This window comes from Pseudorca crassidens, chromosome 4, assembly GCF_039906515.1.
Source record: "Pseudorca crassidens isolate mPseCra1 chromosome 4, mPseCra1.hap1, whole genome shotgun sequence".
Lineage (NCBI taxonomy): Eukaryota > Metazoa > Chordata > Mammalia > Artiodactyla > Delphinidae > Pseudorca > Pseudorca crassidens.
In genome coordinates this window covers 4,515,790-4,537,403 of record NC_090299.1, presented here as the reverse complement: position 1 = coordinate 4,537,403, position 21,614 = coordinate 4,515,790, and positions in this window count along the sequence as shown.

The following is a 21,614-nucleotide window of genomic DNA, read 5'->3' as shown; positions in this document are numbered from 1 at the left end:
TGTTGGGAGTGGATTTTTGGTGTCCAGCGTAAACCGGGAGCTGCATGTCGCACGGGGACCAACAGGGAGCAGCAGGGTCGCACAAGGCAGTGGGCCCACCGCGCAGAAACCCTGGGTGGAGGCTTTCTGAAGGCTGGGGCCCTGGCTGCCCGTCTGGGTTGCGGAATGAATGCGGGGGATGGGGGGGGAGGCAGAATCAGCTCTGAAGCAGAAGTTGTGCAGCCCCTGCAGGCAAGCGTCCACCCTGCTGAAGCTCTAGGAGGTCCCAGGACCCCTCCGGGCGATTCAGGGGTACTTGTGGGCCACGGCACCAGCAGCCTCAGGGGACAGAGTCCCAGGCATGCGCCTGCCTGGTCTGTTCTCGCCTCCCGGCAGACGGGAGCCCCAGGTCATGCCAGCCACGTGTACGCGGGGCTGAGTGGAGCACGGGCACACGTGCAGTTGTGAGTGATGGTGAGTGTGTGTGAGTGTGTGAATGCCGCGTGTGCATGAAGGGTGTCGGTGAGCACGTGTGTGTTTGCTGGGGAGCGAGAGAGAGTGTGAGGGTTTTCCACGGCTTGGGACAGGGCTGGGAACAGGGAGGAGGGGGCTGCTGGTGGGCTGCAGGGGGTCTCCCCACCTCCGGCAGCCGCCTAGGCTTCTGTGTGCTCTGGTGGGGCTGCCCAGCCCTTGGTGGCCAGGCTGTTCTCTCCAGGCTGCCTCTCCCTCCTCGCTTCCCCGCCTACGCCCCACCTCCACCCCCGGGCGCCCCCGTAGTCTCTCTCTCTGTCTCGCGCCCTGTCTGTGGGCCTTCAGACCTCCATCTCTCTCCTTTCCCCCCCTCCCCGCCTCCGTCTGCCTCTCTGTGTCTGTCTGTCTCTCTCATTCACCTCCCTGGAAGGAAGGGCTGACCCAGGCCCTGCCAGGCTCTCTGGCGGCAACAATCCGGCTGTTCGCAGGTTTTAGGGGGCCCCAATGATGCATTCAGGCGGATGGGCCACTCTGGATGTGGGGACAGACACGATAATTAAAGACGGTGCCGGCAGTCAGCACAGCTGGCACCGGGGTGCCCGGGAGAGTGAATGAAAGGGAGCTGTCTGCTCCGGATGCCCCACAAGCCCGCCCACGGAGCCTGGGGGCTCCAGAGAGCCCAGACCGAGAAGCTGCAGGAGCGCAGCCTTGTGTCTGCTCACCCAGCCACAGAGCCCTGTGCGCGCCCCCGGGCACACTGCGGTCACAACCCCATCTCATGGGTGGGAAGACTGAGGCCACACAGCACAGTGAGGGCCGTTGAGACTGGGGAGAGCCCCACTCACCTCTTGAGTGAGAGGAAGGCCTGGTAGCCAAGGGAGACTGTCCACCCTTCAGTCACCAAACGTCCCCTGATGCTTCCATCACCACCTAAGAGGCCCGACTACGTAACCTCCCAGAGCTGAGTTCTCTCCCTGGGAAGAATTCTGAGTCGGATATAAAGATACTGAAAAGTTCTCCACCCTGTCTCATTCACTCACTCATTCATTTATTCCATGAACACGCACTGGGCCCTCCCAAACCCCAGGCGTGCGTTGGGCCCTGGGGACCCACAATGAACCTGGACTTGAGAAGTGGTGATGGGGGGGCCATGGGGCCCTCCAAGGCCCAGCCTAAGGCCGCTGCCTCAGGAAAGCCTTGCCTGACCCCTCCCCAAGCCCCGGCCCTCCCACCTGCCTTTTGGTGGAGGGCGTTGGCTGCGGCTGTCCATCTGTGTCCCCTGGCCTGTGGCCTCGTGGGCCCAGCATGGGGCCTGCCCATGGCAGCAGCTCAACTGTGCTGTTTGTATAAGCGGTGCTGACAGCATTTTCTAGGTGAAATGCGAGGGTTCATGCACTGGTGAGAGGTTATGAGAGTTAGCGCTTCAGACTGGTGGGGGGAGGGCGGGGAAGCAGGGGCAGGGGTGGCGTCGGAGGCCAGGGCAGTGGCCTGGCCTTGGACCGCGAGGACGCTGCTTCTGACCTGGAGCCGCCCCAGACGGGCCCTGCCCTCCTGGGCTGACCCTGGCCTTTCCCGGAGGCCGGCCACCCCACACTCCAGAGCCTAGGGATGCACTTGTGCTAGATGTTCGCAGACGGGGAAGCTGAGGTTCAAAGAAGTAATCCGTCCAGATGCACAGCTGCCCAGAAGCAGAACTGGAATTCAAATCCAGATGCGTCTGACTTCTCCCACTGAACAAAACAGCCTCCCGTGGGTCAAGCCTAACAAAGTAAGAATAATAGTAGCAACAGCAACAACGGTCCTCTGCAGATGAGCTTCCCGTGTTTAAACGCACTTTCTCTGGGACTTCCCGGGTGATCCAGTGGTTAGGACTCCGCTCTCCCACTGAAGGGGGCCCCGGTTCGATCCCTGGTCAGGAAACTAAGATCCTGCACGCCGCATGGTGCGGGCAAAAAGTTAAAATTTGAAAAGAGAAATAAACACAGGCACTTTCTCAAACTTTATCTCCCTGGAAGCTCACTGCAGAGCTGTAGGGAAACAGCCTCAGAGGGGCCGCACTCTTGGCCCATTCCCTTGGCAGGAAGGGGCAGATCCAGAGCACGTGAGGCCAGCCTGGTTCCTGGCCGGAGCTGCGTCAGGACCGCTGGGCGAGGAAGGGGGAGCAGCCCTCCGGCTCCCCTCAGAGGCCAGCCAGCCACGACTGCCTGCAAACTCACTGGGAGGCCTGGACATCAGGGTGGGAGTAGCAGCCCCTGGGAGGCGGGGGAGCAGCCCGGTCACACACTCCTGCCCAGCACACCCCCTCCTCCGCTTGGGCTACGTGTCCCAGCCAAGCTCGCGTGCAAAGCCGCCAGGGTCCATCCCACTCTGACCTGTTTTCCTGTCAGCTGTTGTCGGGGTTAAGTCAGGCCAGCTCTGGGTGTCCTGCCAAAGCAGAGGTGGCCGTGGTGTCAGATGCAGCGTCCTCTGCCCTCCCTGCCGTTGCACACCCCATCCCGTCCACGGCCGAGAAGTCTTTCTCCTCTCAGCTCTCTTGTCAACTCTGACCCAGCTGTCGCAACACTGCCGGAATGACACCGTCTCCAGGAAGCTTCTGGACTCCCCCAGGTGGAATTATCCTGGCAGCTCTGTCCCTGCTGTTATTGCCATTTTGGGTTTAGCCAATCTCTCTGACCGTCGTGGTTACAGCAGAGGTCCCCAACCCTGTCGGGCGGCTTGACTCACTCTTTTTCCTGGGGGGGGGGGGTCACTTTAAATCACGGCATGTGAGGGTATGGGGGTTCCAGACTCAAGTGTAGGTCACGCAGAGAGAGAGAGCTACGGAGATGTCCAGTCAGATTGAGAGGCTCAACGGCCACTTCACGATGGGAGGAGGCCTGGCTGCCACCACACGGCCCAAAATCCAACAGCCTCTGCTGCGATGGGTCAGGCTGCCCTGCTCTGCCCGGCAGCTCAGCTGACCCCTTAAGAAGCTCAATTTCCTTGAATAAGCAGACATCAAACATACTCTGGACCACGCATGGTTCACTTGCTCCCCTTGGCAGTCATGCAAGGTGGGTAGCACCATTGTACCCATTTTACAGATGCGGAAACTGGGGGCACAGAGACGTCAGGAAGCTTGCTCGAGGTCACATTGCTAGTATGTGGCAGAACTGGGATTGAAGCTCTGGCCCTGTGGTGCTGCTGCCCGTCTCCTTCACAAAAGCCCTTTGTTCATCACCGAGGACCAGCTCCCCCTGGCAATCAGAACCCAGGGCAGGGAGGGCAGGCGTGGGGGCCAGGAGTACTGGTGTCAAATGTGACAGTCCAGCCTCCATCGGCAAGCATCCTTCTGCCTGTGTGGCTTTAGGCAAGTTGCTTAACCTCTCTGGGCCTCAGATGTCTCCATTCTAGAATAAGGATAGGACAATACCATCCATTCAGCGTGCACTGAGCACCTCCTGTGTGCCGGACCCAGTTCCAGAACCCGGGAACACAGGCGTGATCAGGACAGGCAATACTGTCTCCGCAGGAGGTAGGAAGGACAGAGCTGTGGCCATACCTCGTCCACCGCAGCCAGGACAAACACCTTCAGAGGCGGACGGCTCTGTTTAACGCTCTACCGGGTCTTGCTGATTGTGTCTGAGGAGAGTGAGGATTTGGAAGATGCAGCGGGGAGGGGATGCCAGGTGGGAGCAGTGCATAAGTAAAGGCAAGGTGGCCGGGATGAGTGGGCAGCCCAGGGTGAGGTGCCCCTGCTCTAGGTACTGAACGTGAGGCCCTGGGGTTGCAGTGTCCTCTCTGCATCCCTGGGTTGGGGGTGAGGTGACAAATGGCAGCGACGGGCTGGCAGTCCCTGGGCATGTCCCTCGGTGCTGGAACCCCCGTCTGATAGCTTCCCCATGTGTTCCCTGGACTGTTCCCAGCAGATCAAACCCACCTGCCTGGCCAGGCCCAAAGCAGAAACACCCATGGGTCCCAGCTGAGAAAATCTGTCTTTTGTTTTCAGAATCACTTTCTCTCTGAATACAAAAGCAATAATTGTTTGTCGTCAAAATAAAGTTGGAAAAGCTAGAAGGAGGCCAAACTCATATGAAAAATCACGTGATCACCCCATCCAGACCCCCAGAGACAAACCTTATTAATATGTTGGCAAACAGGCCCTCCCCACCCCACACCGGGTGTCTCCTGTACACTTTTCAAGACGGTTGAGATCAAGCTGTACCTGGAATTTTGGGTTCAGCTCTTCTCACATAACATATAACACGTCAGCATCTAAAATCATTCCTGATTCTTTCCGATTACAAAATTATGATCTTCTCATTGCAAAAACAAATCAAGTGGGACTTCCCTGGTGGTGCAGTGGTTAAGAATCCACCTGCCAATGCAGGGGACACGGGTTCGAGCCCTGGTTCGGGAAGATCCCACATGCCGCGGAACAACGAAGCCCGTGCGCCACACTACTGAGCCTGTGCTCTAGAGCCCGAGAGTCACAACTACTGAGTCCACGTGCCACAACTACTGAAGCCCACGCACCTAGAGCTCGTGCTCCGCAACAAGAGAAGCCACCGCAATGAGAAGCCCACGCACCACAACGAAGAGTAGCCCCCGCTTGCCGCAACTAGAGAAAGCCCATGCGCAGCAACAAAAGACCCAACACAGCCAAAAAATAAATAAATAAAATTTAAAACAAAACAAAAAAAAATCAAGCACTTACAGAGATGTGGAACAGAGAAAGCCCAAGAGAAAAAGGAAAGGGAAAGTTTCACAGTCCCCAGCCGGGAGGCGATGTCCCTAAGGATAGCTGTGTCAGCCCCCCGCGAGTGTACACCAGCAGAGGCATCAGGATCACGTGGTCTGGGTTCAGATCCTGCCTCCACAGGCAGCTCATTCGCTAACCTCTCTGGGCCTAGTTTTTGTTTTGTTTTTTAAAGTTTGTCTTTATTTTTTATTTTATTTTTGGCCGCACCGCGCAACTTGTGAGATCTTAGCTCCCCGACCAGGGATTGAACCCGGGCCCTCGGCAGTGAGAGTGCCGAGCCCTAACCACTGGACGGCCAGGGAAGTCCCCTGGGCCTAGTTTTTTATAACGTGGAATTGATCACTGAGACCTACCTCATAAAGTTGCCGGAGGAATTAATGAATGGAAGACATTTCCATAAATGACTGAAAACAGGTAAGCGCTGAGAACAGTACACAGCAGGTGCTCAATCAACGTTAGGTTGTTTAGTGAACACCCAACCGAAGCTGTAGTGGAGTGTCGTGGTGTGCCAGGTAATGGCTTTACATCCATAAGTAATTTCATCCTCCCCAGAACCCCACAAAGTAGGTACTTTTGTAAAAACTTTTCAAAAATTGAAGTATAGTTGCTGTACAATATTCTATAAGTTTCAGGTGTACAATGTAGTGATTCACAATTTTTAAATGTTAAACTCCATTTATAGTTATTATAAAATATTGGCTATATTCCCCATGTTGTGCAATATATCCTTGTAGCTTATTTCATACCTAATAGTTTGTACCTCTTAATCCCCTACCCCTATACTGCCCCTCCCTGCCCCCAGCGGGGAAAGGGAAGGGGGGGTACTTTTAGTATCTGAATTTTCCGGATGTGAGAACAGAGGCTGAGAAAGGGCAATGTCATAGCAGCACTATTCACAGTAGCCAAAAGGTGGAAACAGCCCTAATGTCTGCAGACAACGATGGATAAACAAAATACGTGTTCTATTCATACAGTGGAATGTTATTTATCTGTTTCAAGGAATGAAACCCTGACATACACGCTGCAACATGGATGAACTTTGAGAACATGATGCTCAGTGAAAGCAACCAGTCATAAAAGACCACGTATTGTACGATTCCATTTATATGAAACGTCCAGGAGAGGCAAATCCACGGACACAGGAAGCAGACAGGTGGCCGCCAGGGGCTGGCGGGGAGGGTGTTGGGGAGTGACTACTTCAAGTCTTCCTTGGTGGTGATGAAAATGTTCTGGAAGGGGCTAGAGGGGGCAGCTGCACATGAATGCACTAAAGGCCACTGAATCGGACACTTTGAAAGAGTTAATTTGGTGTTACATGAATCTCACCTCAATTTTTAAAAACAAAGGGAAAAAAAACGAAAGGAAAAAGAAAGGCCAGTGACTTGCCCAGGCTCAGGGTCACCCAGCCAGTGACAATCGAAGCGGCCACAATGACGAATCTGGGGATGTGTGGGCACCTGGGTGGGCGGGAACAGGGGCACTGGCCTGAATCCAGAGAGCCTGGCCTGTGCATTGATCCCAGACCCCTGCGGGTGGAGGACGGCCTGCCCTCCGGCCTGCACTTTCTAGTGAAGCTGGGCTTTTGACACTCACCTCCCGCCTGCCTGGGTTATCTGTTGTCCTGCTCTCTTCCAGAAACCAGGACTTGAGGACACTGTGGCTTCCCTCTGGCCCCAGAGCCCCACTTGGTTAATCAGGGCATGGAATTGCCTCTGGTTGCCATGTGGACTCAGAACCCCACTGTGCTTTTCTGGGCCTCAGTTTCCCCATCTGAAAATTGAGCTAACAGTAAGTCAACCATAGGGAGGTTTCAGGGGAATCCAGGCAATTCTGACAAAGGCAGTGGGAAATGTTTCTTCACTTGCCTCCCAGGCTACTTTTGCAGCATCTTGAAAACCTGATTATGGATGAAGAAATATGTCAGAGATATTAATTGAAGAGAGCAAGCATCATCGTTGAGGCTGGTACCTAGGAAACACTCAACAGCTAGGAGCCGTCATTATTATTTATTTGGGCTTTTCATGTTTTGCCCACATAGGTTTCCACGCACATAGAACATTTCTGGAAGGCTACACAAGAAACTGTGGACCTTAGTTCCTTCCAGAGATGAGCAGGGAAAGAGACATTTCACCTAATACCTTTCTGTTCTCTTGAAATTTTTCATCAGGAGCATGTATTTATGATAAAATAGTTTAAAACACAATTCTACTCCAAAATAAAAAGAAAGTTATTTTAGCCCTCTCCATTAACAGAAGAGGAAAATGGTGCCCCGACCTCACTTCCTCCAAGAAGTCCTCCTGATGCCTAGGCACACTGCCTCTCAGCTGCAGAAGGATCCCACTGCCTGTCACTGCTTCCTGGGCTGCCTCTCCCATGAAACTGGTAGGGCCTGTAGGGAAGGGCCTGTTTGACTCATTCCTGAGTCCCCAGGGCTCAGCCTTGAGTACAGCTGAGTGAAGGAATAAGCCTCGGAAAGGTTAAGCGACCCACCTGAGATGACACAGTAAGTGGTTTTGTAGGGCGAGACCCAGGTCTCTGGACTTGGATTCCACGGCCCTCACCATGCCCCTGCCTCTCTAGGACAGGCCTCCTCCTCTCCATTGCAGGAACGCAGTTCCTGCCCAGTCACCATAAATTTCCAAAAGAGGCCACCTGGGAATCATCCCAATGGCTGCTAGCCCTGGTGCAGCTGCTATGGTATTTGGGATTGGGGAGGGAAGGTTCTCAGGCCCCAAGAGGCAGCTGGGGATGCCCCAGGCGTAGAAAATGCCAGACCGTGTTCCGAGCAGAGCCAACTACGAAAGCCACAAAAGTGAGTGTGGTCTGTCCTCCGATGTTATCTTATCTGACACGCCAAAATTGAGATTTCAGCCTTCTAATTTTAGGCACCAACTTTTCTGATAGGGCAGAGTCCTTCCCAGGCAGAGCAGCTGCCACTGCCTGGACCATTTTGCTGATGAGAAAACTGAGGATCGGAGAGGGTTAATGCCTCACTCCAGATCACAGAGTTCTAAGTAGAAGAGGTAAGAGTTAAATCGCCCCTTCGGAGGCTAGAACGCGTCTGTATTCACGGCGGCGCCTCATACACGATGCGGCGCAGAATCAGGCTGCCTGGGTTTCCGATCACTCTGCCCTCACAGGCTGTTTGAGGGTTAGGTACAAGTGCTTAGGTCAGTCCCTGGCACAGAGGAAGCCAGTGGCTCTTGCAGAGACAGAAGTTTGGGGTCCGTATGTCCTTTACGGGTGATCTTCCCAACATCTGCCCAGCTGCCCTTTGGGAAAATCAACATCTCACCCTCCATCACAACACGAGTAGGGACTAGACTCCAATCCTGCCTAGAAGATCAGGAGGCTTCCAGGAGCTCTGCCTGTCTCAGGAGCAGCACCTGGCCTGGCTGTGGCCCTTCTCCCTGCTGGCCGGCCAGCCTGCCTGTCCAAAGGCCAACAGCCAGCCTGTGGCCCACCAGCGCTGCAGGAGAGCCAGGCCTGTCCAGAACAGGCTGACTCCAACCTCCCTGCGCTTAGCAGATGCGTTCTCAGCTGACGATTCCATTGGCAAGCGTCACCTGCGTGCTTTAAAACAAAGAAGCGCGAAGCACAAATCACAGTCCTGACTGAACGGACTTCAGGAAAACGAGCTCATCCTTCTGTGGTCTGCTTTTTTTTTGCCTTTTTTTTTCTTGTAACATAAGTCAATCTTTATTGAAAACTGCAGTATTAATATATAACAGTTCTTGTTACAGTAAATGTGCTTTGAAGAATTTTAAATCTGAGCTCATCTCCTCATCAGATTGCATTAAAAATTAAAATAGTATGAATTTACACACAATGGAATTGTCTCAGGATGTATGTTCCACTCCTTTGTATTGATTGACACCTTAAGTTCAATGCAGAGGTGAGGGGTGCCTTTAACACTGGAAGACAATGCTGACCTAAGTTTTTAAAAACTACTAAGAGAATGGTCTTAAAAACAACAGTACTGGACTTCCCTGGTAGCGCAGTGGTTAAGAATCTGCCTGCCAATGCAGGGGACATGGGTTCGAGCCCTGGTCCGGGAAGATCCCACATGCCGTGGAGCAACTAAGCCCGTGCGCCACAACTACTGAGCCTGCGCTCTAGAGCCTGCAAGTCACAACTGCTGAAGCCCGTGCACCTAGAGCCGGTGCTCCTCAACAAAAGAAGCCACCACAATGAGAAGCCCGCGCACCGCAATGAAGAGTAGCCCCCACTTTCCGCAACTAGAGAAAGCCCGTGCACAGCAACGAAGACCCAACGCAGCCAAAAATAAATAAATTAATTAATTAAAAAAAAAACTATTAAAAAAAATTTTAAATTTTATTTTATTTTTATACAGCAGGTTCTTATTAGCTATCCATTAGCTATACATATTAGCTATACATCTTAGTCTATATATATTAGTGTATATTAAAAAATCATTAAAAGGGCTTCCCTGGTGGTGCAGGGGTTAAGAATCCGCCTGCCAATGCAGGGGACACGGGTTCGAGCCCTGGTCTGGGAAGATCCCACGTGCCGCGGAGCAACTAAGCCCGTGCACCACAACTACTGAGCCTGTGCTCTAGAGCCTGCGAGCCACAACTACTGAAGCCTGTGTGCCTAGAGCCCGTGCTCCACAACAAGAGAAGCCACCACAATGAGAAGCCCGTGCACCACAACGAAGAGCAGCCCCCGCTCGATGCATCTAGAGAAAGCCCATGCACAGCAACGAAGACCCAACACCGCCAAAAATAAACAAATAAAATAAATACATTTATAAAAAAAAAAAAGAAGTCAGTAACAGTGGCTAGTCAGTAACAGTGGCTCCCTAGGGTCTCTCTTGAGTGGCCATCGTAGCAACCCTGCCAGGAACACCGAAGAGCTGGCCTCAGGTCCAGCCCAACTATTATACCGACCACTGGTCTGCACGAAGACCTAGAGAAGACTTCAAGAGGGAGGGCTCAGGAGGCCAAGATAAGACACTTGTCGTCTCCAACACACCAATCCTGGGAGCACAGCATCCCCTGAAGCTCACTGCAGCCTCCCTGCACAGAGATGCCACCCCCTCTTTGATCTCCCTGTCCCAGGAGACTTGATGTTGGTCCTGGGGATTCAAATAAGATTACCCCAGAGGTTTTCTGTTCTTCAACGGAATAGGGTTGGGAAAGAGACAAACCCTCTGAAACATGTTAAGATCAACTCTGCAACTTTCTACCTGAAAAGATCAGACCCTCCTCCACAGCATGTCATATGCAGGCTCCTTTCAAAAAGCTCAGGTTGGGTAATAAACGGCTCAGGAGAAAAAAACACACCAACATTTGAGAGGAGATGGGAGTGTGGTCCGCTGTTGGAGAGCTATCCTTCAAGTCGTCATCTCAAAACTTTTCTGCTCATCTAAGCCTTAAAAAATTTGGGAGAGGGACCCCCATTGTACTCCCTTGTGTATTTTGACTCTCTCAACTTTGTATAAGTTGGTTCTCAGTTTTTTACCCTAAATTTACACAGTTGCAAATAACGTAACTTCCAAAGTATTGAAAATATTCACATTTTAAAATAAAATTGTTACTTCACTCTTTTAAATATAATCAGTGGGGACTTCCCTGGTGGCGCAGTGGTTAAGAATCTGCCTGCCAATGCAGGGGACACAGGTTCAAGCCCTGGTCCAGGAAGATCCCACATGCTGTGGAGCAACTAAGCCCTTGCGCCACAGCTACTGAGTCCGTGTGCCACAAGTACTGAAGCCCGAGCACCTAGAGCCCATGCTGTGCAACAAGATAAACCACCGCAATGAGAAGCCCGTGCACCACAACGAAGAGTAGCCCCTGCTCGCCACAACTAGAGAAAACCTGCACGCATTAACGAAGACACAACACAGCCAAAAATAAACAAATAAATTTGTATAAATAAATAAATAAATATAATCAATGTAATCTAAATTCTCTAGAAATTTGACCCCCACTTACCCTCCACTTAAAAACTTGTGAACAAGCTCTTTGACAATCGAACATACTGTTTTGTTTCTTTTCCTCTGTGGCTTTATATTTTCATTCTACTCCCTCCAGAATTTTATCCTAATTTAATAGCATATATTTGTATGACCAAAGTATTTTACTGTTACCCAATCATTAGTTTTTCTCTAACAAAAATCCTTATATAAATTGAAATTAATCTCCTTTCACTCCAAGGCTCTATGGGCTTAAAACATTTACTTTTGGATTGAGTTACCATTACCAAAAATCTCTTATGTTACACATTCTGATACTTATTGAACATAAAAGTAAAAATTTAGTTGAAATTTTTTGAGGTCCCATCCAGGCCTTGCTGTCTGAATTAGCTCATGATATCCATGGATGAATATTACTTATAGCTAAAATGAGACATGGTTCAAGGTAGGTTTTATTCCCCTTTTTTGTATTTATAGATATAAGCATGGAAATAATTCATTAATATAAATACATCTATGGGAAGGGAAGCACTTTTGTTATAGAAATGTCACTTAATTCTCTGAACTCCTTCAAAGATATGTGCCCCCCCCCAAAAAAATCACATAATAATGATTCATTGTCTAAAATATTTTTACTGATCAGTCAGTGGGTGACTTGGTTAGATTCTTCTCAATTTGATGGAAACCGCCTGGTTTGCACAGGGGTTCGTCACCTGGTTTTTAGAGTCCTTCACTTTCTCAGTTCCTAGGAAAGTGTGCCAAAAAGGGTTGACCAAAAGTTAACCAGGAATATCATACCTGTTATTCTTTCATTTAAAGACATCTTGTTTAACCTCACATACACAGAATGAATCGGGAAATTTTATTTATTTATTTATTTATTTTTAATTTTTGGCTGCATTGGGTCTTCGTTGCTGCGTGCAGGTTTTTCTCTAGTTGCAGCGAGCGGGGGCTACTCTTCATCGCGGTGCGCAGGCTTCTCTTGTTGCGGAGCACAGGCTCTAGGCACGCGGGCTTCAGTAGCTGTGGCACGTGGGTTCAGTAGTTGTGGCTCGTGGGCTCTAGAGCACAGGCTCAGTAGTTGTGGCGCACGGGCTTAGTTGCTTTGCGGCATGTGGGATCTTCCCGGACCAGGGCTCGAACCCGTGTCCCCTGCACTGGCAGGTGGATTCTTAACCCCTGCGCCACCAGGGAAGCCCCAAAAGTAATCTTTTTATGTTCCACTCCCTGGTCTTTTTTGCAAAAACTCCTCTGTATCCTGGCTCCTCCCTTGCCTCTTCAGAGCAGTCTTGAGGCAGGAGATAGATGGGCTCCAGGCCGGACATTTCCTTGTCTATAAAAGGAAGTGATGGAGGTAACTTCCTTAGGGATGCTGGTAAGGATTTAAAGGGAGTAAGCATGGGTCCGTGCCAGGCTGAATCAGCACCCCTTGAGGTACTGCCCTGCAGCCTCCCCAGGCAGGGCTGCCCCTGTGCCCCTCTGTGTTCCTCAGCCCACACTCGCCCATACTCCCTTTTCCTCTCTCCTGTAGCACAGCCTTTACACATACACACACACACACACACACACGCACACACACTCCTACAATCAATCATTCAACAAGTCTTTACTGAAGATGTGTAAGCACTGGAGCAAGCTACACCTGGGCATGTGATGTGACCATGACACACCTGACCTCGTGTGTGTGTGGGACACAGGTGTTGAATAAAAATAACACCACCGGTGATTTCATCACGATTGCGCTGAGGGTGTTGAAGGAAAGTTCGGGCAAGGGGAGCACACAGCAGCCGGTGGGTCAGGGAACGCTTCCCAGAGAGACAGCGGGTCAGTGCTTGGGGGAGGCTGGGAGCACGGCTGGCCGGGAAGGAGAGCAGTGAAGTGGACATGCAGCCCTGCCGCTGGCGCTGGGCTGAAGGACGCGCCGTACAGATGGCGCTGTGCCTTTTGTTCCCTTAGCCGACAACCCCTGACCACAGCCCTTCCCCACATGGCCCTGGATTCCCCACGCCATTTGTAAGGAAACAAAACAAGCAGCCTATACATGAGCTGAATCCATGTGTATGAAGTTCAGACACAGGCAAAACCAAACCCACAGAGGCAGGAATCAGAACAGGGGTTGCTTTCGGAGGGGGAGGGGAGTCGACTAGAAAGGGATGGGAGGGCAATGGATTTGGGAGGTGGAAATGCTCTTCATCTTGATGGGAGCAGTGGTTACAGAGTGTATACGTTTGCAGAAACTCATCAAATACTTAAGTTCTGTGCATTTTACTACGTGAAATTACTGCTAAAAAAAGAGAGAGGGGAGGAGGGAGGGAGAGAAGAAGAAAGCTTAAGAGAGGGAGGGAGGGAAGAAAAAGTGAGCGATAGGATAATACGAGGTGAAGAATCAGAAAAATAAAATAAAACGGAGTCAGCCTAGTGACCTCAACCAGGTTGCTTAACTTTGTGAACCTCAGTCTCTCCATCTCCAGAAATGAACCATCACCTGGAAATCTGTGCACAGTGCCTGGTGCCCGGGGGCACATACTGGGCCATCTGGTCCCCTCCCTCTCCCCCTCTCTGGACCACACCGTCCTCACCATGAACAGGAATAAGGGGCTGATGGCTGCTTAGAGAGGCCCCCCGTAAGCTCTGCAAGCATCTCTGCCCAAAACTGGCCTCTCCATGCTGCCGCCTGCCTCGGCAACGTCAACCTTGAAAACATTCCTTTGTTTGCTTCCTAAGTGCGTGGTATGGTTCAGAGGCATCCGCAGCTGAGCTGTGTTCACCTCCTGGGACCATGCAGCCGGCAGCTCCTCTGTCGAGGGGTCGTGGCTCGGCCATCCACCCCGATCTCTCAGAGCCCTCGGGCTGCTTCCATCTGCAGGGGCAGGACCTCGCAGTGACGGTGGTGACACCGAACAGAACTGCTTCTCATATGTCGCTAATAACCCTGGGGTTGTGCACAGCCCTCGAGAACACCTCAACACCTATTCCTTCCGTACGTCTTGGCCGTGGCCTGGTGCCAGGCCCTGGTCAGGGCACTGAGGACACACGGAGTGACCACAACGTGACTTTCACCTTGGGATGAGAATCAGATCTGGGGACAGGAGAAGGAGAGGCCTGGGGAGAGGTGGAACTGGGCAGTAGCAGCTAGATGGTGAAGGGTTTGCAGGTCAGAGAAGGAAGTCTGAATTTTACGTGTCCACACGAGGGGCGTGGGGAATCGTTCAGCCAGGGAGTGGGAGGGCCGTGGGAGAAAGACAGTGTTGCTGACATGGCTGCCTCACTTCTTCCCTTCCAAGGAAACCCTGTTTTAGATGTGTCCCCACCAAAGACTACATTTCCCAGCCTCCCTTGCGGCCAGGTGTGGCGTGTGACCTAGTTCTGACCAGTGAGACACAGGAGAAGTTGGAAAGGAGAGCTCATCAAAAAGGAGACCGAGAGCTGCCCATTCCTTCTTCCTCCTGCTTTACGCCTGGGATGAAGACATGAAGCTTGGCGTTCCAAGTTATTTTGGACCCTGAAGTGACCTCTAGGTTAGAGGCCAGGACTCAGGAGGGCAGAGCAAAAAGATATGTTAGTTGTTCCTGATCCCAAGCCAGTGGCCAGTAGTCCAAGGCTGTCTGGCAGACTGCTGACTTAACCCTTTAACTGCCCCGAGCAGAAATGCATTCAGCTTTTCACAGCCAATTCAGAACCTGGGATACCCACCCCCTAACACCTATGCCCCTACACACTCCCATCTCTGTCAATGTACCACTGTCCCCCAGTTTCTTAGGCCAGAAACATGGGTGGCATTCTCCACCCCCTCTTTCTCATCCATAAGCCCCACGAGACAGGGTGGGGTGAGGAGAGCCCTAATTTGCAGCATCTGACAATGTCCGGAGTGTAAATACACCACAGCCAATTTCAAGTCACCAGCGTGACATCATTGAACGCGGAGTCAGGAAGGGATGTGTCAACTCCACGAGCCACGGCGCACCACAAAGGCAGGAATCACCGCTTACACGGTGCGTGTCTTTTCCCTGCTGGCCTGGAAGGTGTCGGCTGTGCTCACCATCACGTACCCGGGGTCTAGTACGGTGTCTATTGCATCGTGGGCTCCGAGGAATGAATGGAAAGAAGGAAGGGGAGGTGAACCTGGAACTGGACATCTGTTTCCTCCGTGTCAGCCGGGGTTCAGCAGAGAAATGGAGATTCATTTTAAGGAAGGGGCTTACGTAGTTGTGGGGTCTGGCTGGGCGTGTCTGAAATCTGCAGGGCAGGCCTGTGAGCTGGAGACAGGCAGGAACGGCCGTCCACAGGCGGAATTTCTTCTTTTTCAAGGAAACCTCAGGTTTGCTCTTCACGTCTTCAGCTGATTGGATGACACCCACCCACGTGATGGAGACGACCTCTTTCACTTGAGTCAACTGATTGTAGAAGGAACCACATCGACAGATGCATTCGCAGCAACACCCACCCTCGAGTTTGACCTAATAACTGGGGAGAGAAACCTGGCCGAGCTGACACATAAAGTGACCAGCACACTCGTCTCAGGTGAGGATTGTTTTCCTCTCTCTCGGAGGTCCCTGCTGTACTAATTTCTCCCCAGAGCATGCCCAGTGCATTCAGAGTAAGTATCTGGGGTGGCCGGTCACCCACGTCCAGGGAGCTTCCTGATGCCCGGTGGGCCTGCATCCTGAGAGCACGGCCATCCTCTCCTCTCTCCCAGGTCTGGCAGGAGTGGCCCATCTGGCTGGCATGGCACCGGGACTTTGGTATCTGTGTGCAGAGCCCCAGTTGGAGCCCACAGGGAGCAGATATGGGCAGAGTCCAAGGTTCAGGGCTTTCAGGGTCATTGTCTCCACCGTCGGCCCCTCTCTGAGAGGATCCTGGACCCATCCGAGATTGCCGGCTTTTCCTTTCATAGCCCTGAGCCTGTGAGGTCTCCCTCCCTCCCGATCCGTGCCCTTCCTCCTATGAGACCCTCCCCTGGGGCAGGTGGAGCTCATTGGCACAGGTTATGCTCCTCCAAGTCCGCTTTTCTCAGTTTCCACATTTGAGACCTCCTCGCCAGGCAGCTCCCATCTTTGTGAACGCTCGGTCTGCCATCCGGGTTGCCTCCTAAGGTCTTGGGCTTCTGTCCAGGATGATGCTTTAGCCCTGGTACCCAGAGCCAGGTGAGAAAGGGCCCACCTCCTTGGAGATGGGCGGAAAATATTCTTCCTGTGTTAAGCTCGACACTGACACTGACTAACCTCTTCCAGGGTGATGAGTTATGCCATTTTCCAAGAGGAATCGGGCTCGGGGAGAGTAAGTAGCTTGCCCTAAGTCACACAGTGGAGTCGGGACTGAATTTAGCCCTGATGTTTCAGGCCACTTACTGACCCCCCCACAGGTCTGCTCCACAGTGGAAAGAGGTGCATCAGGCTGTCCCACCTTAGACATGAGCTGGGCATAAACCCTGGGCCCTGGGGCAGCAGGGAGGGCCGTACAGAGCTCCGTGCCACTAGGCACTGAATCAAAGTCAGATGAATATGAGAGCCCTACTGGTCATGCAAAGTTCTGAGGATGACCTGGCTTCCCAGTAAATCGCTCTAATCAAGTTGAGTGACGGTAGCAGGCAGGACCATCGGGCACCCGGCAAGGAAGTGGTGTTCCCACCTGGGGATGCCTGAAGAATTGCTGATCTGCTGTCCTTGCTGGAAAGAGGATTTTCTGGAAGGAAGGGCTTCACAGGCTCTTTCTTACCTAACACAGCCATGAGGAACAACTGTCATTATGCCCATTTTACAGATGAGGAGACTGAGGCCGAGGGAGGTTTTTATTTGTCCAAGGTCACACAAAGGGAAGCAGCAGAGGCAGGTCCATACGGCAACAAAACCCTTACTGTTTGAACAATATCACACAAACTCCTTGCAGAAGCTAGCCCCAAGCCCCCCAGAGGTGATCTTAATTCCAGAGGAGGCCTGGAAGTCCACATCCAAGCTCATAACCAGAATTTGATTCTGGACCCTATGAGTCAGCCTTCCAGGGCGGAGTAAGGGGACAATCTAGAACTGCAGCCTCTAACAGGATGGGGTCCATGCCTGGGCGCAGCAGAGGCAGAGGCAGGCTTCCAGCAGTGCCCCTCCCTTTAGGCTTGCTCCCCACTCCTGTCTCCCATCCTGGGCTCCCGGCCAGGTCTGGAGCCACCTCTGCTCCCTACCCAGCCTGGGCCAGAGCAGCTGCAGCCTATACAGACCAATACAGGCCAACCTGGGTGTGCCCATTTCCAGGAGCTGAATGCGGTTCTGATAGCAGAGTCCCCAGGCCAGGCCTTGCCCAGGATGGAGCACCCCTACACCCCAACTGTCTTGGGAGCCCATCGCTTGGCCTGGCTAACTCCCCAGCCGTGGCTGGTCTCCAGGTGCAGCTAGTGGGGCGCGTGTGGGTGGTGGACAGAGCCTGGAGTTTAGCAGGGTGACTGTGGGTGAGTCATCTCCCTGGACCTGTTTCTTCCTAGTATTACGGATGGTGTTGCTGACAGCTGACATTCCTCTCTGCCATGCACTGTGCTAATCACTTTACAGAGATAACCTCATTGATTTTTTATAAATTTATTTACTTATTGACCACATTGGGTCTTCGTTGCTGCGTGCGGGCTTTCCCTAGTTGTGGCGAGCAGGGGCTACTCTTCATTGTGGTGCACGGGCTTCTCATTGTGGTGGCTTCTCTTGTTGTGGAGCACGGGCTCTAGGCGTATGGGCTTCAGTAGTTGTGGCGCACGGGCTCAGTAGTTGTGTCTCGCGGACTCTAGAGCTCAGGTTCAGTAGTTGTGGCACACGGGCCCAGTTGCTCCACAGCATGTGGGATCTTCCCAGACCAGGGCTTGAATCCGAGTCCCCTGCATTGGCAGGCAGATTCTTAACCAATGCGCCACCAGAGAAGTCCAGAGATAGCCTCATTTAACTCTCAATAACAACCCACAAGGCAGCTACTATTATCACCTCCATTTTACAGACAGGAAACTGAGGACCAGAGAGCTTGAGTGACTTGCCTGAGGTTACACAGCTAGTAGGCGGCCGAGCCAGGCTTTGAAACCAAGCAGTCTGGCTCCGGGGCCCACACTCTGAGCCCCTCCACTCCCCGTAACTCCAGAGGCAAACTGTGGTGGGAGGACCGTGGATGCGGTGTAGAGAGGAAGCCACAGCAACCTATCTATGCCTCAGTTTCCTCATCTGTAAAATGGGAAAGCGTATGTCTCCCTTACCCAGCTCCTGAAGTGAGCATTCATTCAACAAATCCTTAACAAGCAGGTACCATGTGCTGGCCAGGCAGGCTCCAGGAGCCTGGGGTGGAATGGTGAACAGCACAGATAAGCCCCTGCCCTCCCAGCCCTGGCATTCCAGTGCGGGGACAACAGACAGTGAACAAGCTAGCAAGAATATTCTAGGTCAGGTGATTGAGTGACGTAAGAGGTCTGAAGGCTCGCAAACCACAAAGGTTCTATGAATGTCCCTGTCCTGCACCGAAAGGGGGCCCAGTGTGTGTTAGGGTTGTTGTGGTTAATAAGATTTTATCCTTATCTGCCAGGTGCTTTCACCTGTACTACCTGATTTTGCCCTCCCCACGATCTGTACGGTAGGTTTTATTACTTCCGTCTTACACATGAGGAAACTGAGGCTCAGAGAGGTTAAGCACCTTGCCCAATGTCACACAGCTGGTAAATGGAACAACTTGAATTCAAAGAAGCCCCCTGATTCTAAGTCCAGGGCCTCCTATGCCTGAGGGAACACAGTATGTTATGGGATTTAAACACACTGAGAGTTCTTATTTTAAGAGTTTAAGATTCAAATCAGTAATATCCAAAGTCAGGGGAGTAGAAGAATTCTTCTGTGCATGAGTTCAACCTTGTTCCAGGCGCCATCCCAAGAGCCCTGGGTGGGGGCCGTGGTGGAAAGGGGCCCCTGGAGATGAATGAGCTGTAGGTGGTCCTGCCATCCAGAAGCTCAGGGTTTAGTGAGGGCAGCTTAGGTGGGAACCAGAATCCCAGTGACGCTTTGAGGTGTCCCAACAAGTTACGGGTGAGCACTCTTTCCACACTGGCATTTATTAAACGCTTCCCATATGACAGGGCAGGACGGGACTGGCCCTGCATTCTGGTTCTGGGCCTGTCACTTCCTTGCTGTGTCACTTGGAGCAAGGCCCTGCCGTCTGTGGACATTAGGGCACCACGAGGGTGTGGGCTGCCTGGCACGGGGTCCTCCAGCCTGATACTGCTGACACCAGGAAGAAGGTGGGGCTCCATCGGTTGTGTGGGAGGCGGGGCAGACACATTCATCCCTAATGCTTGTCCAGAGATGTGGGGCCCTCACGGGGACAGCCTGGGTGTGCCTGTCACTCCTGGAACCTGGGACACTTGCCCAGGGCCAGGTCATCAGAAGCCAAGTGACTCTGATCACAGGCTTTGGGGTCCAAAACCAGGGTTTGATTCCTGGCTCTGCCACTAGCCAGGTGTGTGAACTTGGCCAAGTCACCCAGCCTCCCTGAGCCTCAGTTTCCTCATCTACAAAATGGGAATAATATTTTCAGGGAACCTAGCACAGAGCCTGGTAGCTGAGCAGTCAATAAACAATAGTTGACACTGACAATTATGAAGCTGGTGATGACAGAGGGTGAGACATCAAAGCTAACATTTATAAGCACAGCTATGTGCCAAAGCACATAGCTCAGGACAGCTGCTCCGTAGTGGGGTGTGCATGCGTGTGTATAAACATAAATGCAAACATATACATTCTCATAACCTCTGGCTCGCTCTCTCCGTCCCTATCTATCTACCTATCTATCTTTATCTATCTATGTAACTATACCTGTATATCCATAAAGAGACAGAGAGAGAGAAAAGGCGAGAGGGACGGAGGTAGGGAAGGAAGAAGGGGAGAGAGAGAGAACAGCCACACTTGTGACTTCAGGGAGGGTAGCTGTCTGTCTGGGGATAAGGTCTGGACTGGCACTGAGTAAATACCCCTTTCTATATTTTAAATTTCTTTTTTTTTTAATTAATTATTTATTTATTTGGTTGCCCTGGGTCATAGTTGCGGCAGGTGGGCTCCTTAGTTGTGGCATGGGAACTCTTAGTGTGCCATGCGTGTGGGATCTAGTTCCCTGACCAGGGCTCGAACCTGGGCCCCCTGCATTGGGAACGCGGAGTCTTATCCACTGCGCCACCAGGGAAGTCCCTACATTTTGAATTTCGAATCATGTGATTGTTTTGCCTATTTAAAATCTCATTCAAATTAGGCATATCTATTTATCATATTGATCATTCTATCCTCAGGATGACCTGCAAGAGAGGGCTAGACTCCTGCCCACCTGGCAGATGAGGTGACATGAGTTGCTCAAGGTGACTCAGGGAAAACGTGAGAAAGATGGGCGCTGAACCCAGCTCCACCTTATGGGACTCTCCTGGGGCATCAGGTTGGTGGCTCTGAGCCTACAGCTCCCCAGCTGAGGTCAAGGGGCTGTGCTCTGTCCAGAGGACAAGCCCACACGGCCACTCCTGCCGGCCTCTGGCTGGGGCAGCACCGCGAGTGTCTTCGCTCCATCCGGCAGGTCTCACTGGCTCAGTGTGAGAACCTGCCCCAAAGGCCTCAGCTCTGCAGGGGGAAGAAATAAAAATAGCCGGGGGCTTCCCTGGTGGCGCAGTGGTTGAGAGTCCGCCTGCCGACGCAGGGGACACGGGTTCGTGCCCCGGTCCGGGAGGATCCCACATGCCGCGGAGCGGCTGGACCCGTGAGCCATGGCCGCTGAGCCTGCGCGTCCGGAGCCTGCGTCCCGCAACGGGAGAGGCCACAACAGTGAGAGGCCCGCGTACCGCAAAAAAAAATAATAATAAAAATAGCCGGGCCGAGCGGCCAGCGGCTAGACTGTGGGCAGCAAGGCATGCCTTTCCCATGACCTGGGTCCTGCAGAGCAGAGGACTTCCCTGAGCCCTCCTGTGTGCCGGGCCCTGGGCCGGGTACCTGGGAGGCAGCGCTGAGTCAGGCACAGCTGCCTGGGGCGGGACACGTCCGGGGTACACCGTGGCGGGCGGGGCCGGGGAGGGGCTAGCACTGGCCAGGTGCAGTAGACTGTGCAAGAGAGACCTCTCACCCAGTCACAGGGGTGGGGCAGGGAAGGCTTCCGGAAATAGGTCACATGGGTGAATGCAGGAATTAAGAAGAGGTGCGTGCAAACGTAAAATAGATAGCTAGTGGGAAGCAGCTGCATGGCACAGGGAGATCAGCTCGGTGCTTTGTGACCACCTAGAGGGGTGGGGTAGGGAGGGTGGGAGGGAGGGAGACGCAAGAGGGAGGAGATATGGGGACATATGTATATGTATAACTGATTCACTTTGTTATAAAGCAGAAACTAACACAGCATTGTAAAGCAATTATACTCCAATAAAGATGTTTAAAAAAAATAAAATTAAATTAAAAAAAGAAGAGGTGTGTGTACGGGGGCGCGTGCCAGGCAGTGGGAACAGCATCGGCAAAGGCA